Source organism: Notothenia rossii (assembly GCF_949606895.1).
Source record: "Notothenia rossii genome assembly, chromosome: 8".
Classification (NCBI taxonomy): domain Eukaryota; kingdom Metazoa; phylum Chordata; class Actinopteri; order Perciformes; family Nototheniidae; genus Notothenia; species Notothenia rossii.
Genome location: NC_136906.1, coordinates 79,960,185 through 79,972,684, shown reverse-complemented (window position 1 = coordinate 79,972,684; position 12,500 = coordinate 79,960,185). Strand labels below are relative to the sequence as shown.

The 12,500-nt window shown below is 40.1% G+C and overlaps 1 protein-coding gene across 1 annotated transcript in view; it reads left to right on the top strand.

Moving 5' to 3' along the window:
* The window catches only part of myt1la (myelin transcription factor 1-like, a), an 85,318-nt gene that overhangs the window by 1,584 nt on the left and 71,234 nt on the right, over positions 1-12,500 (top strand). The gene's annotated exons all lie outside the window — the stretch shown is intronic.

Genomic DNA, 12,500 nt, shown 5'->3' with positions numbered 1-12,500 from the left:
ATAACTTTATCAGTAAGCTTTTTAATTGTTTCTCCAATAATCTTTATTTATATATCATATTTTTCATCATCGTTTGGTCCTCAGATAATTGTCTGTCTGACCTTTGACCTGCTCCTCTGTCGGCTCACAGTCAGAGTCAACTTTGGGATCCGTCTGAGAAGTAATGAAAGAGAAAGCCCAGAGTCTGCTGTGTGCCGAGACAGAACACACACGGCAGCCCACCTGTGTGTGGCAGCGGAGATGAAAGCAGATATTATCCACACACACACACACACACACACACACACACACACACACACACACACACACACACACACACACACACACACACACACACACACACACACACACACACCTGCAGTCTGATGCAGTCTGAAATACAATAGAGTGACTTTTACACATTTGAGGTATTTATTCTTATCAATTGTCTTGTTCAACAATACATTCCCACAGATGGGCCGAAACAGTAACACAATGCATTGAGTTGTGCAAACAATTAAAGCCATTATATAGAAAATAAAAACATCCCCACATTTGAGGTACTTTTAACGGGACACACAGTAACTACATTACATGTTAGACGCTTTTCTCCAAAGCAACTTACATACTCAGTACTGTGGACAATCCCCACAGGAGCAGTTTGGGGTGAAGTGTCTCAGGGACGACATGCTGACTGCAGTGGGGTTTGAACCTGTGCCCCCCTGATCCCAACACCTACGCACTAACCCACTGCACCACACGCCTCCCAGTAACATTACGACACGATATGATATACTTTATTGTCCCGGTAAGGAGATGTGTTCTGGACTCCGTCCTGCAGTTCCACATACATGTACATATACAAACATAGTAAACATTAAAATACATACACACATCACTCACACACCGTTTGAACACACACAATACACAGAAACTGCAAAAACTGTATTTTTATCTGCAAGAACTTTCAAATTTGTATTCATTTTCTGACATATGTTCATGTGCAATAGCAACTGTATTGTTTAGTGATGCTTACGATGAGTAAATCTCACACTCCAGGCGTCCTAAAGGTGAGCTGCATCATTCATTAGACCGAGCCGATTGTGTTCAGGTTCATGAAGTTATCTGTATTTTCAGGTGAGCAAAAGTGATGAAAAGACGTGTAATTAATGAACGTTTACGTGTTAGAAACTCTCTGTAATGCAGACATGAGATCTTTTTCACATTGTTATGGAAGTTAACTGATGAGTTTGTTGGAGGAAGCGGTGCCTTGGTGCCTGTTTGCTAATATGGACTGCAGTGCAACCGCCTGTAGCTGAGTGGACCTTGGAGCTGAGCATCATCAGTTCGTATGTTTTGCGGTTTAGTTGCAGACCTTTTGATGTTTGATGTTCCATGCATCATTCATTAGACCAAGCTGACGGATGTGCTTGTGTTTCTGTGTGTTCAAAATGGGTCAAAAGATGTCAAAAGGTGGCGACACAGAACGTGTAATTGTTATAAATGAGTGGAAAAGCAGACATAGGAGTTATAACGCATTGTTATTTGAGTTTTTACGGTTTAATTAAAGTGTGTTGTTTCTGGCGAAGACTGTTACCACTTGTAGCCTGCTAAATAATAACTTGTGTGCTCATGCTGAATATCGCCGGTCTGTGTGTTTTCGGGTTTAATTGAGAGAAGACTCTTTGACATGTTGTGTTTTATACAAGTTTAAGATTATATGAACAAAGCAGATGCATAATTAATGTTTTACAAAATAATGGTAATGAAAGTTATATCGCATTGAAATCGTGTTTTTACAAGTTAAACAAAGAGTGTGTTGCGTGAAATGGTGCAACACCTGTTTGCTAATGCCTGCAGTGTAACCACTTGTAGCTAAGTTTGATATTCGTGCTGAATATCATCAGTCAACATGGTTGGGGGTTTGATTGTAAGCAGAGCGAGCATGCATCCGTCATGCCGACACTATGCAGCTTAGTTGCAGTGATGTGTTGCAGATAAGAGAGTTCAATCACATCAGAGTTTTACCCTTTGAATGACAAGTGTACTGTGTGACACAATGCGTAATGCAGATGATATGGACTAGTTCAACCACCTGTAGCTAAATAATAATAAGTTGTGTATTTGTGTATGGTTAGTAATTAGCCGGGTTTACAAAGACTTTGGTTATTTGAGGTGTCTTCAGTCAGTGTGTTTAGTTGCAGACTTTTAGACGTTTTATGTTTCGTACATCAGTCATTAGACCTAGCCGATAGCATGCAGCTACTTTGAAGTGATGTGCTCTATATTTTGTGTTTTCACGTGAGCAAAAGCCGTAAAAATATGATTTTAAAGTAGCGCCACAGGACGTGTACATGTTTCAAATTAGCAGCAATGCAGATATGAGAGTAATATCGCATTGTTAAATGAATAGTGTGTCATCTGTTTGCCGACATGGACTAATACCAGGAGGATCTGTATGCAAGTTTAAGAAAGTACATGAATGTCTTTTTACAGATGCCTGATAATCATTAGACCATTGTCAAAATATACAGGTGTGTGGCGCAGTGGGTTGTGCGTTGGTGTTGGGATCAAGGGAGCACAGGTTCAAACCCCACTGCAGTCAGCATGTTGTTGTGTCCCTGAGACACTTCACCCCAAATTGCTCCTGTGGGGATTGGCCACAGCGTCTAACAAGTCATGTCATGTAAGGTAATATATATAAAGGCAGTGACACAGATGTAAAATAACGTGTAAGTGTAATAAACTTGTGGAAATAGGAGTTATATCAAATTGTTAATCCTAGTTTTACCGGTTAAATGACGAGTGTGTCATATCAAACAGTACGTCGTCCACTGTTTGCTAAAAAGGACTAACACCAGTAACACCACCTGTCGCTTGCTTATTAATAAATGAATGGATTAAGAAGTCAAATGAAGCAGTAAACTGAAAAACCAAAGAACAGTAAAGTACTTTAGGAAAGCGCTTGAGTAAATCGACTTAGTTAATGGCCATCGATGCAAACCAGTGACATGTTTGAAACTATAGGCATGTCGCCAAACACATCTTTTTACATCTTGCTTGATTTGGAACATTTTGCATGAGAATTTGTGAAACTTGGTTCTTCAATTTGTAATCTAACTTCTAATTAGTCGGGAAATGACAAGAAAATATAACGCTGTCAGATCAATTCAACTTTAACATTGTTTATTTGTACTTTCTGTCTTGTTTTTGGCAAATGATTTACACCCCGGGAGGGAGGGAGACTAAGAAGGAACAGAAAGAAATGATTAGAGAGAAGCTGGTTGATAAACACGATTTCATCTTAATATGACGAGCACTGAATATAGAATCTAAGGAAAAAACGTTGCTGATAACGAGAAGCCACTGAAACCTTATTTGAACTACGTGTGTGTGTGTGTGTGTGTGTGTGTGTGTGTGTGTGTGTGTGTGTGTGTGTGTGTGTGTGTGTGTCCGTGTGTGTGTGTGTGTCTATCTGTCTGTCTTTGGGTTATTAAATCTGAGCTGCTGCCAACACACCCATCAATCTGATTAACACACACACACACACACACACACACACACACACACACACACACACACACACACACACACACACACACACACACACACACACACACACACACACACACACACACACACACACACACACACACACACACACATACACATACACACACAAAGCATCATCCACTTTCTATTCTGGAGCATCGAATGACTCATAGTATCAAAACCACACACACACACACACACACACACACACACACACACACACACACACACACACACACACACACACACACACACACACACACACACACACACACACACTTTCTAATGACTCATCGTGGGTAGATCCTGTGAAGTGTGTGTGTAAATAATCCTGCATGTGAATGGCAGAGGGTTTGAGAGCAAATAACAAACTTTTTTTTTTATCCGACACGTGACATTTAACCTTCCCGCGCTGAGATTTCCTGAAACATATCGGAAAGGGCTTCCAGTTCAAATATGTCTGTATACAGTTAGATCACTTTAAATCAAATATCTTTAATTCCCAGGTTTTGAAGTCTTGAAAAGTGACAACGTATCCGCCCGAATCCCCTCCTGTTAGTCTGGATGTGTTTCTGTTAACACACACTGATCTCAGGAGTAACGATCGAGGATCTTTGTTTCTTTTACGACTCGCTTCGTCTGCTTGTTACAGATCATTAAAGCTTCACTCACTGATTACATCAACATCCCCACCTGTCAATCACATAGTCAGGGGGCGGGGACTTGTAAATGCTTCTTGTGGTGTTCCATTTCCTGTAGATTTTAGTGCATGTAAATGGTCTGCAGAGGCTAAAATCCCTGAGTTTCCTCCAGAGGGGGTTTCACTTATGTCCATAGCTCCCTGTTTGGATTCAGTAAAGTACAGTTTAGTTCATTTTAATTAAAGTGATTATAATTATCATTCAGTATTTGAATATATATGCATTAAGGGTTTTTAATTTCTGCACACATTAACCTGTTAATTCAAGAAATAATAGTTTTGTATTAATAATAATAATAATAATAATAATAGATTACATTTTTAGAACACCTTTCAAGGGACCCAAGGCCGCTTTACATGCTGTAAACAAACAAACAAACAAACAAACAAACAAGCAAACAAACAAACATTATTGGAGAATACACCTGTCTTCTGGTCTCCGTTTTGAGATGACTGCATCGTCAGAAACTGATTTAATTATGGATTAAATGTACTTTCTGAGGCCTTCAACTAGTATGTTTACAGTAGTCTGACCAATAGGAACAGCTATGTGCAGAAACTCACAGTAGATGAAGCGAATATCCTCCGACACGAAGATGGTCCGAGGGCTGAAGAGGACTTCATCTCCTCTGAAGTGCGGACTTGACACCAGATCCAGACCTTTTTTACAATTTCACTTTTCCCAAATGTGCAGAGCTGAGAGGGCAAGCATGCAGTGCACCAGGGTTCATTTGGGCCAGTAAACCTTCAAGGGGTCTTTTTTTAAACATTGTGTGTGGAGTGGGCTCATGTTTCCATCAGTTTATGGGAAATGGAAGTGCAGGAATCTCCCAAAAAGCTACAAAAAACCTCAGAAGTATAAGCACACGTTGCTCAAACATTTCAATGAAAGACACATAATGTGAGCGTTGGAGGTTTTGCAATTTAGTACCCTTAAAGTTTGAGAATGCATTCACTTACACACTACTGTCGTTAACTATATTTAATTTAACTGACACTTTTATCCAAAGCGACTTACATTAACACTAGAACTGCCAGAGGTCGCTGTATACCTTAAACCGCCAACGGGTAAAATGTACCCGCTATTGATTTTCAAGGTACAATGTTATTTTATGTATCATACAGAACAGTGAGTTTTGATCGCACAGGATGAAACTTATACCAATAGAATCTGTGGACTCTCAGCTTTTCATATGATATAGGTTGTGCAGATAGCATGAAGTTTAAAATATCACTAAGAGTGCTGATTTAAACGCTTGGTGTTAGACTTGTGTTTTGTTTTGTTTAGGTACAAATCTCTCTATCTCTCTCTATCGATCCATCTGTAATGTTCTCTTCTATGAACATATAATTGTCTACATAAATAGACGACGCGGACTACTTCTCATTCCGAGTGTCCATCTTTATTCAACTGGCACGTAACCTGCACACATGCATTACGTCCTCAACGTGAGCTCAGTCATCCAAGATCTTGTATTCTCCAAGATGTTACACTATCTATAACTATCTATCTATCTCTCTCTCTATCCATCTATCAATATATCTATCTATCTATCTATCTATCTCTCTCAATCTATCTATCTCTCTATCTATAAGGAACTGCAGTAGACAAAAGGCGTTGCTATAGCAACACGTCATGTTTACGCTGCATTTTCTATGAGGTAAATATTACCCGCGGGCGGATATGGGTATAAATGGCATTTCTTTTGGCGATTTTTTCAATCTGACTTCACATTGACAATTTTTAACAACAGAGTGCTACATAACACACTTTCAGGAAAGGTCACGGACTGGGAGACTTTAATATGTTATTGAACAAAAGTTACATACAATCAAAGAACAGCTGCGGGTAAAATTTACCCGTTGGCGGTTCTAGTGTTAAGCGAGAGCTAACGGCTAACTAGCTAACGGCTAACTACTGTAGCTAATGGCTAACTAAGCAAGGCAAGGCAAGTTTATTAATTTAGCACTTTTCAACACAAGCCAATTCAAAGTGTTTTAGAAAAATGAAAGACATTTACAGCATTAAGAAACAGTGCAGCAGAAACATAGCTAACGAGCTAACGGCTAACTAGCTATTGGGAGCTAGACATAGCAATAGTTAGCGGTTAGCATTACTCAAGTAAAGTTGTAAAGCTCTCTGTTCCTTCAATTAAAGCAGAGCAGGCGGAGGACATCAAGGGAAAAGCATGACATATTTTCTTCATAAAATATGATCAAGTTTCACCAAAATCAGCCAAGCCTTACGCACTTCTTTACGTTATCTAAGCCATTTGTTTGGACATCTTTTCGTTTGACTCATAGTCTGTTGTTTGCTTTGGGAAGGACTTCCTGTTTTCTGAGTCTGTCCTGGTTTAAGAAAAGGTAAAAAAAGAAATGAATACATCTTTACAGGAATCTGAACGACCCAATCAAGTAACGTAATGCAAAAAGAGACTTATAGAATCTTAGAGACATCATTCTCGATATTACGAGTCAGTGAAGCATTGAAATTATTTTAAAGCTGCTTTTTAAGGAACATTTGTAACAATGTGGGTTTTAAATTGTAGTAACCCAAAAGAGAAATGCCAAAAACAAAACAAAGCATAATTCATTTGTTCGTATCTTGTCTTTCAGATAAAACAGACATGATATGAATATATACAAAAAGAGAATGACTCTTATGGACTTGGTTATAAAAGAAGTGCAGGAATGTTTTTTGCTAATTGCAGAATCCCCATCAGCCTCCATTGCTGTGTAGCATGCGGTGTTGGGATGTCTGATTCTGCAGATCACAGTCAGCTGCTGCTGCTCTGTGATTGGTCAGAGGTTAATTGACGCGGCTAATCACACGATCGGTCCAGTCTCCATGGAAACCAGGAGTGGGGCTGATGTACAGGGGGGGCTTCACACCAGACTGCTGCTTTCTGTGTTAGTGTGTGTTAGTGTGCGTTAGTGTGTGTTAGTGTGCGTTGGTGTGTGTTAGTGTGTGTTAGTGTGTGTTAGTGTGTGTTAGTCTGCGTTAGTCTGTGTTAGTGTGTGTTAGTGTGTGTTAGTGTGTGTTAGTGTGTGTTAGTGTGTGTTAGTCTGCGTTAGTCTGTGTTAGTGTGTGTTAGTCTGCGTTAGTGTGTGTTAGTGTGTGTTAGTGTGTGTTACACCACCAACTGTACACACTGTACTGCAGAGCCGTCTGTACATCAGTCAGTTTGAAATGCATCTGAATGCAGCAGAGTAGGTCATCAGCTAATATTATATAGGTTTGGTAACAAATGTGGCGCCAATTTATGAATTAGTTTGTAAATAATTGACTTATTGACGTTTTTTGACCTGCACTTGGATCTGAAATTGAAAGTCAATGAAGTTATTAGGTGGTTGTTAGAGAGTGCAGTCGAGTTGAATTACTTAGTGGGTTTTTCTCGTCTATTATTTGAATACTTTATTTATATTATTTTATATAATTAATTCGTGGAATTAAAGCACACTATTAACCTCTCAATAGTATTAGGGTAAAAGTATGACAGAGCAACAAATGGATACACTCAGGTAAAGTCCCTCAAATTGTACTTAATTAAAGTAAATGTACTTAGTTTGCCTGCTGATAATGTAGTCTGGATTTTCATTCAATTTATTCGTCGGCTTTATCCTCTGTAGACATCGAATGTCTTATTTAGGTTATTTTTTTAAGTTTGGACCAAAGTACAGAACCACCCAATCATTAGCCTCCCTGGAGAAATGACACCACTGTGGGCAACAATTTGAGGAGACTTTATGCGTCACTCGTGTACGCAGTTTATGACCAGAATAACAAACTCTCCCTTGATGTGCAGACAGACAGAAGCACTGCATCCCCCTATTCCCCCCCCCCCCTTTTCTCCCCCTTCTCTCTCTCTGTTCAGTTGTGTTGTTTGGTTTGTGCACTGCAGCGTCACATCGCACACCAGGTGTTTCTGTTTGTAGGGTTTGATAAAAGGGCTCTGCTGTAATGAAACACTGAGCTGCTGTCGGGCTTTTGCTGCAAACACACACTTCACCTGGCTGCTGCGTGTGTGTGTGTGTGTGTGTGTGTGTGTGTGTGCGTGTTTGTGTGTGTGCCGGTGTGTGTGTGTGCGTGTTTGCATGTGTGTGTGTGTGTGTGTGTATGCGTGTCTGTGTGTGTGTGTGTGTGTGTGTGTGTTTGCATATGTGTGTCTGTGTGTTTGCATATGTGTGTCTGTGTGTGTCTCTGTGTGTGTGTGTGTGTGTGTGTGTGTGTGTGTGTGTGTGTGTGTGTGTGTGTGTGTGTTTGCATATGTGTGTCTGTGTGTGTCTCTGTGTGTGTGTGTGTGTGTGTGTGTGTGTGTGTCTGTGTGTTTGCATATGTGTGTCTGTGTGTGTCTCTGTGTGTGTGTGTGTGTGTGTGTGTGTGTGTGTGTGTGTGTGTTTGCATATGTGTGTCTGTGTGTTTGCATATGTGTGTCTGTGTGTGTCTCTGTGTGTGTGTGTCTGTGTGTTTGCATATGTGTGTCTGTGTGTGTGTGTGTGTGTGTGTGTGTGTGTGTGTGTGTGTGTGTGTGTGTGTGTGTGTGTGTGTGTGTGTGTGTGTGTGTGTGTGTGTGTGTGTGTGTGTGTGTGTGTGTGTGTGTGTGTGTGTGTGTGTGTGTGTGTGTGTGTGTGTGTGTGTGTGTGTGTGTGTGTGTGTGTGTGTGTGTGTGTGTGTGTGTGTGTGTGTGTGTGTGTGTGTGTGTGTGTGTGTGTGTGTGCGTGTGCTTTGTCTGAGCTCACAAACATTTGCCTGTGATTGTTTGGCTGCAGGCAGACTGGAACTGGAACATTTTTAAGGGAGTTGGGACTCACAAATATTTTGTGTGTGCAATTGAGTCCTCAGGTTTTGGGTATTTTATTTTTTATCTGATCTGATACTTGGCTGGGAATTGCTTTACACACTAACCTGTGTTGTGGGTGGAATAAACAAGCCGCATTTCACTTGTTAACCTGTGCAATAACACTTTAGTTTCTGCTTTAGCCAAGGACCGTGTCCAATAGATCCTGTCGACCCACCCACATATCGACGTTTTGACATATAAAACCTTTCTACATAATTAAGGGAACTTTTTATAGACAAATATATATGCTGTAACTTCTCCAAAAGCAGGTTGCTCAACTCTCTGCACCATTAATCCAATTTCATTTTGAAATCATCCCAAAATTCACTGTGTTTTATGGAAACAGAAACAAACATTTTTTTAAAAGTTTTATTTTATTTCATGAGTTAAAGGAGCGCTTTTTGTGGTTTTCCCTTTCCCTATAGTGTGTAATACTTGTGCTCCTATTGGCCAGTGCTCCAACACATTGTACGTTATAGGCTAAAGGGCGAGACATCTCTAAGCGGTTGACCAATCACAACGGACCCGGCCAGCTAACCAATCAGAGCACACTGGGCTCTGGTTTCAGACAGAGGGTGATCAAAAAGCCAAAAATACAAATAAGGAACATGAACATTTGCATAATATGTCCTCTTTAAAGCCACATATATTAAATTGTATGGTATACGTGAAGTGTTGTACTGGCTTTGACCTATAGGGGGCGATGCAGCCACCAGGGTGTGTTCACAAAAAAGTCACATAGGTACAGAGTGTTCTCTATATGGCAAAGTGAGTGAAGCTCTGTGCTGTTATGTGTGGTTGAATACAGTGTGTGTGTGTGTGTGTGTGTGTGTGTGTGTGTGTGTGTGTGTGTGTGTGTGTGTGTGTGTGTGTTTGTGCGTCTTCAGTTGTGTGTTTGTCTGTCCTATATGGCTGGGTTGGAGCAGTGTGAAGAGGAGCTTTTTGCTGTTTAGTATTCAGTCCAACACTCTGCCTGTCTGGTACAATATGATGCAGAGCTACCCTATACCGACACACACACACACACACACACACACACACACACACTCACATACACACACATATTTCTTTGCTTCAATTATTCACGTATTCTTGCATAACACAAAAATAAATTAAAGAACTTCTTCAGAAGGAGCATGACAGTAGTGAATAGTGATATTGTACATTATGATACAGAGATGTGTACGCCCACACACATGTGGATGTATTTTTACATGTGACACCAAAACAAAAAACACTCATTTTGCTCAAATGTCCTGATAATCCGAATCGTCCTCAACTCGGTCCTCACAAAGGCAGTAGTACGAGAACAAAGAACACACACACATGTGCAGAGGCAGAACAAGGACACCGCCTATAGACACTCAGTTGTGAGGACACATACACACGAATGTAAGTACGTCTTCTTCTTCACACACAAACACACACACACAGACACACAGACACACACACACACACACACACACACACACACACACACACACACACACACACACACACACACACACACACTGCAGAACACACACGTCCATTAAGTGCGCAGCCCACTCAGTCGTATAGTTTTTTTTTGCGGCGAGTGAGTGAGGGGGGGAAGTGTGTGTATGTGTGTGCGTGTGTGTGCGTGTGTGTTTGATGTAAGTTGCGTTGGAGCTCAGCGGAGTTGGAGTGGTGGCCTCAGATGCACTCGGCCTCGCTGCGCCGTGGCAACATAATGGGTGTCGGCAGAGGGTTCAGACGAGGCTGTCCACAATTTACATTTATATTAACGCTGAAAAAGCCCCCTGAGCTTTACTGCAGCCAAGGAGACTGTGTTTCACGTCTTCATCATCATCATCATCATCATTATCATCATCATTATTATCATCATCATCATCATCATCATCACCCTGTTGTTTCTCTGTTGTCTCTTTCATGTTGCTGTTTGCGCTCCCAGCAGGATCTCATGAGATTTAGGTCCTATTTGGAATTTAAGAAAGAGACGATGCAGCAGTTTTATTTGGATTGTATTTGTGATTGTAGTGGTGATTAGTTATTGTCTGACATCTAAATTCATTGCTAAATTAAGACTCAACTATTGATGGAGTGAAGGCAATGGGATCGTTTTAGAGTAATCTACATCTCATAAAAACTGGTTAAGTTTTAAAGTGGAGTATTTCTTTTCTATATTTAAGGAAAATGCAAACATAGGGGTCTGCCTTTATAATTTAACAATACTAACAATGCTTAAGTGTTAATTATGTAGCATTTGAGCATTAAAAGGTCTTTAAACTACACCTATGTTATATATTTTGTTGATTTCTGTTCTTACATTGGCCCGCACCTTTCCAACATTTTCAAACCCAGAGTAAAATGTGTAGTTTTAATCAAAATGTTTGATTTGGTCGCTTGTAATTGCCTGGTGCCTGTCTGCCAGTATCGCTCAAATGTAACTTATTATTGATGGATTTAAGACATTGGACAAATGGATTTGAAGTTATTTGATGTCCAAAGTCAATCCTTTCACTTTGCAACTATTTTAATACTATTGTTAATATTGAAGATTGTATTTTTTTGTTGGAGTGAAATTAAATTCACATTACATGTCACTTGTTAGATGGTTTTATCCAAAGCAACTTACATACTCAATACTGTGGACAATCCCCACAGGGGTGAAGTGTCTCAGGGACACAACGACATGCTGACTGCAGTGGGGTTTGAACCTGTGACCCCCTGATCCCAACACCAACGCACTCACTGCACCACACGCCTCCCAAAATAAGATGCTATTGTTCTTTTGTCTGCAATTTGTTTCCAGTTGGAGAAATGTCACTTAAAAGCTAATTGCTGATCATTTGGATGTGGTTTTACCATCATACAGTAGGTTGCAAATCTTCAAGTCCTCATCGTATTAGTAGGATGTTTCGCCCTCGTGAAGCAACCCATCCTTTCACTAAGATACATTCTTTAAAAAACACTTATTTTATCAATGTTTTTGGGATGTGTTAAGGGTCATTTGCTGTCTATGCTGCAGGTCACTCAAAATGTTGTGTAGCAGCGAGTCCATAAAACCTCTCCAAAGAAACACCTAATTGACTGAGTGAATAAACGGCTATGCTGAAGGTTACTGAAATCTGTGAAACCTGAATGAATAAAATGTCACATTTTTTAAATATCGGTGGAAATGTGTTTTGATATTTGAGTCTTTCAATTGTTGAAATGTCATAAAGATATAATACTTATACATTTCATAGAGACTTAAAGGTGGGGTATGTCATTTATTTCAGAAACACTTTTTGTTATATTCCATGGAATGCTCTCAACATCCCGATAGCAATGAATATATTAAATGCTTTGACAATAAATACATACAAAAAATATCATCTGTGGAAGCCGTGGCGCTGTAGAAAGCACGACCAATCATCTGAGCCGGCCCGGCTAAAGTAACTGGA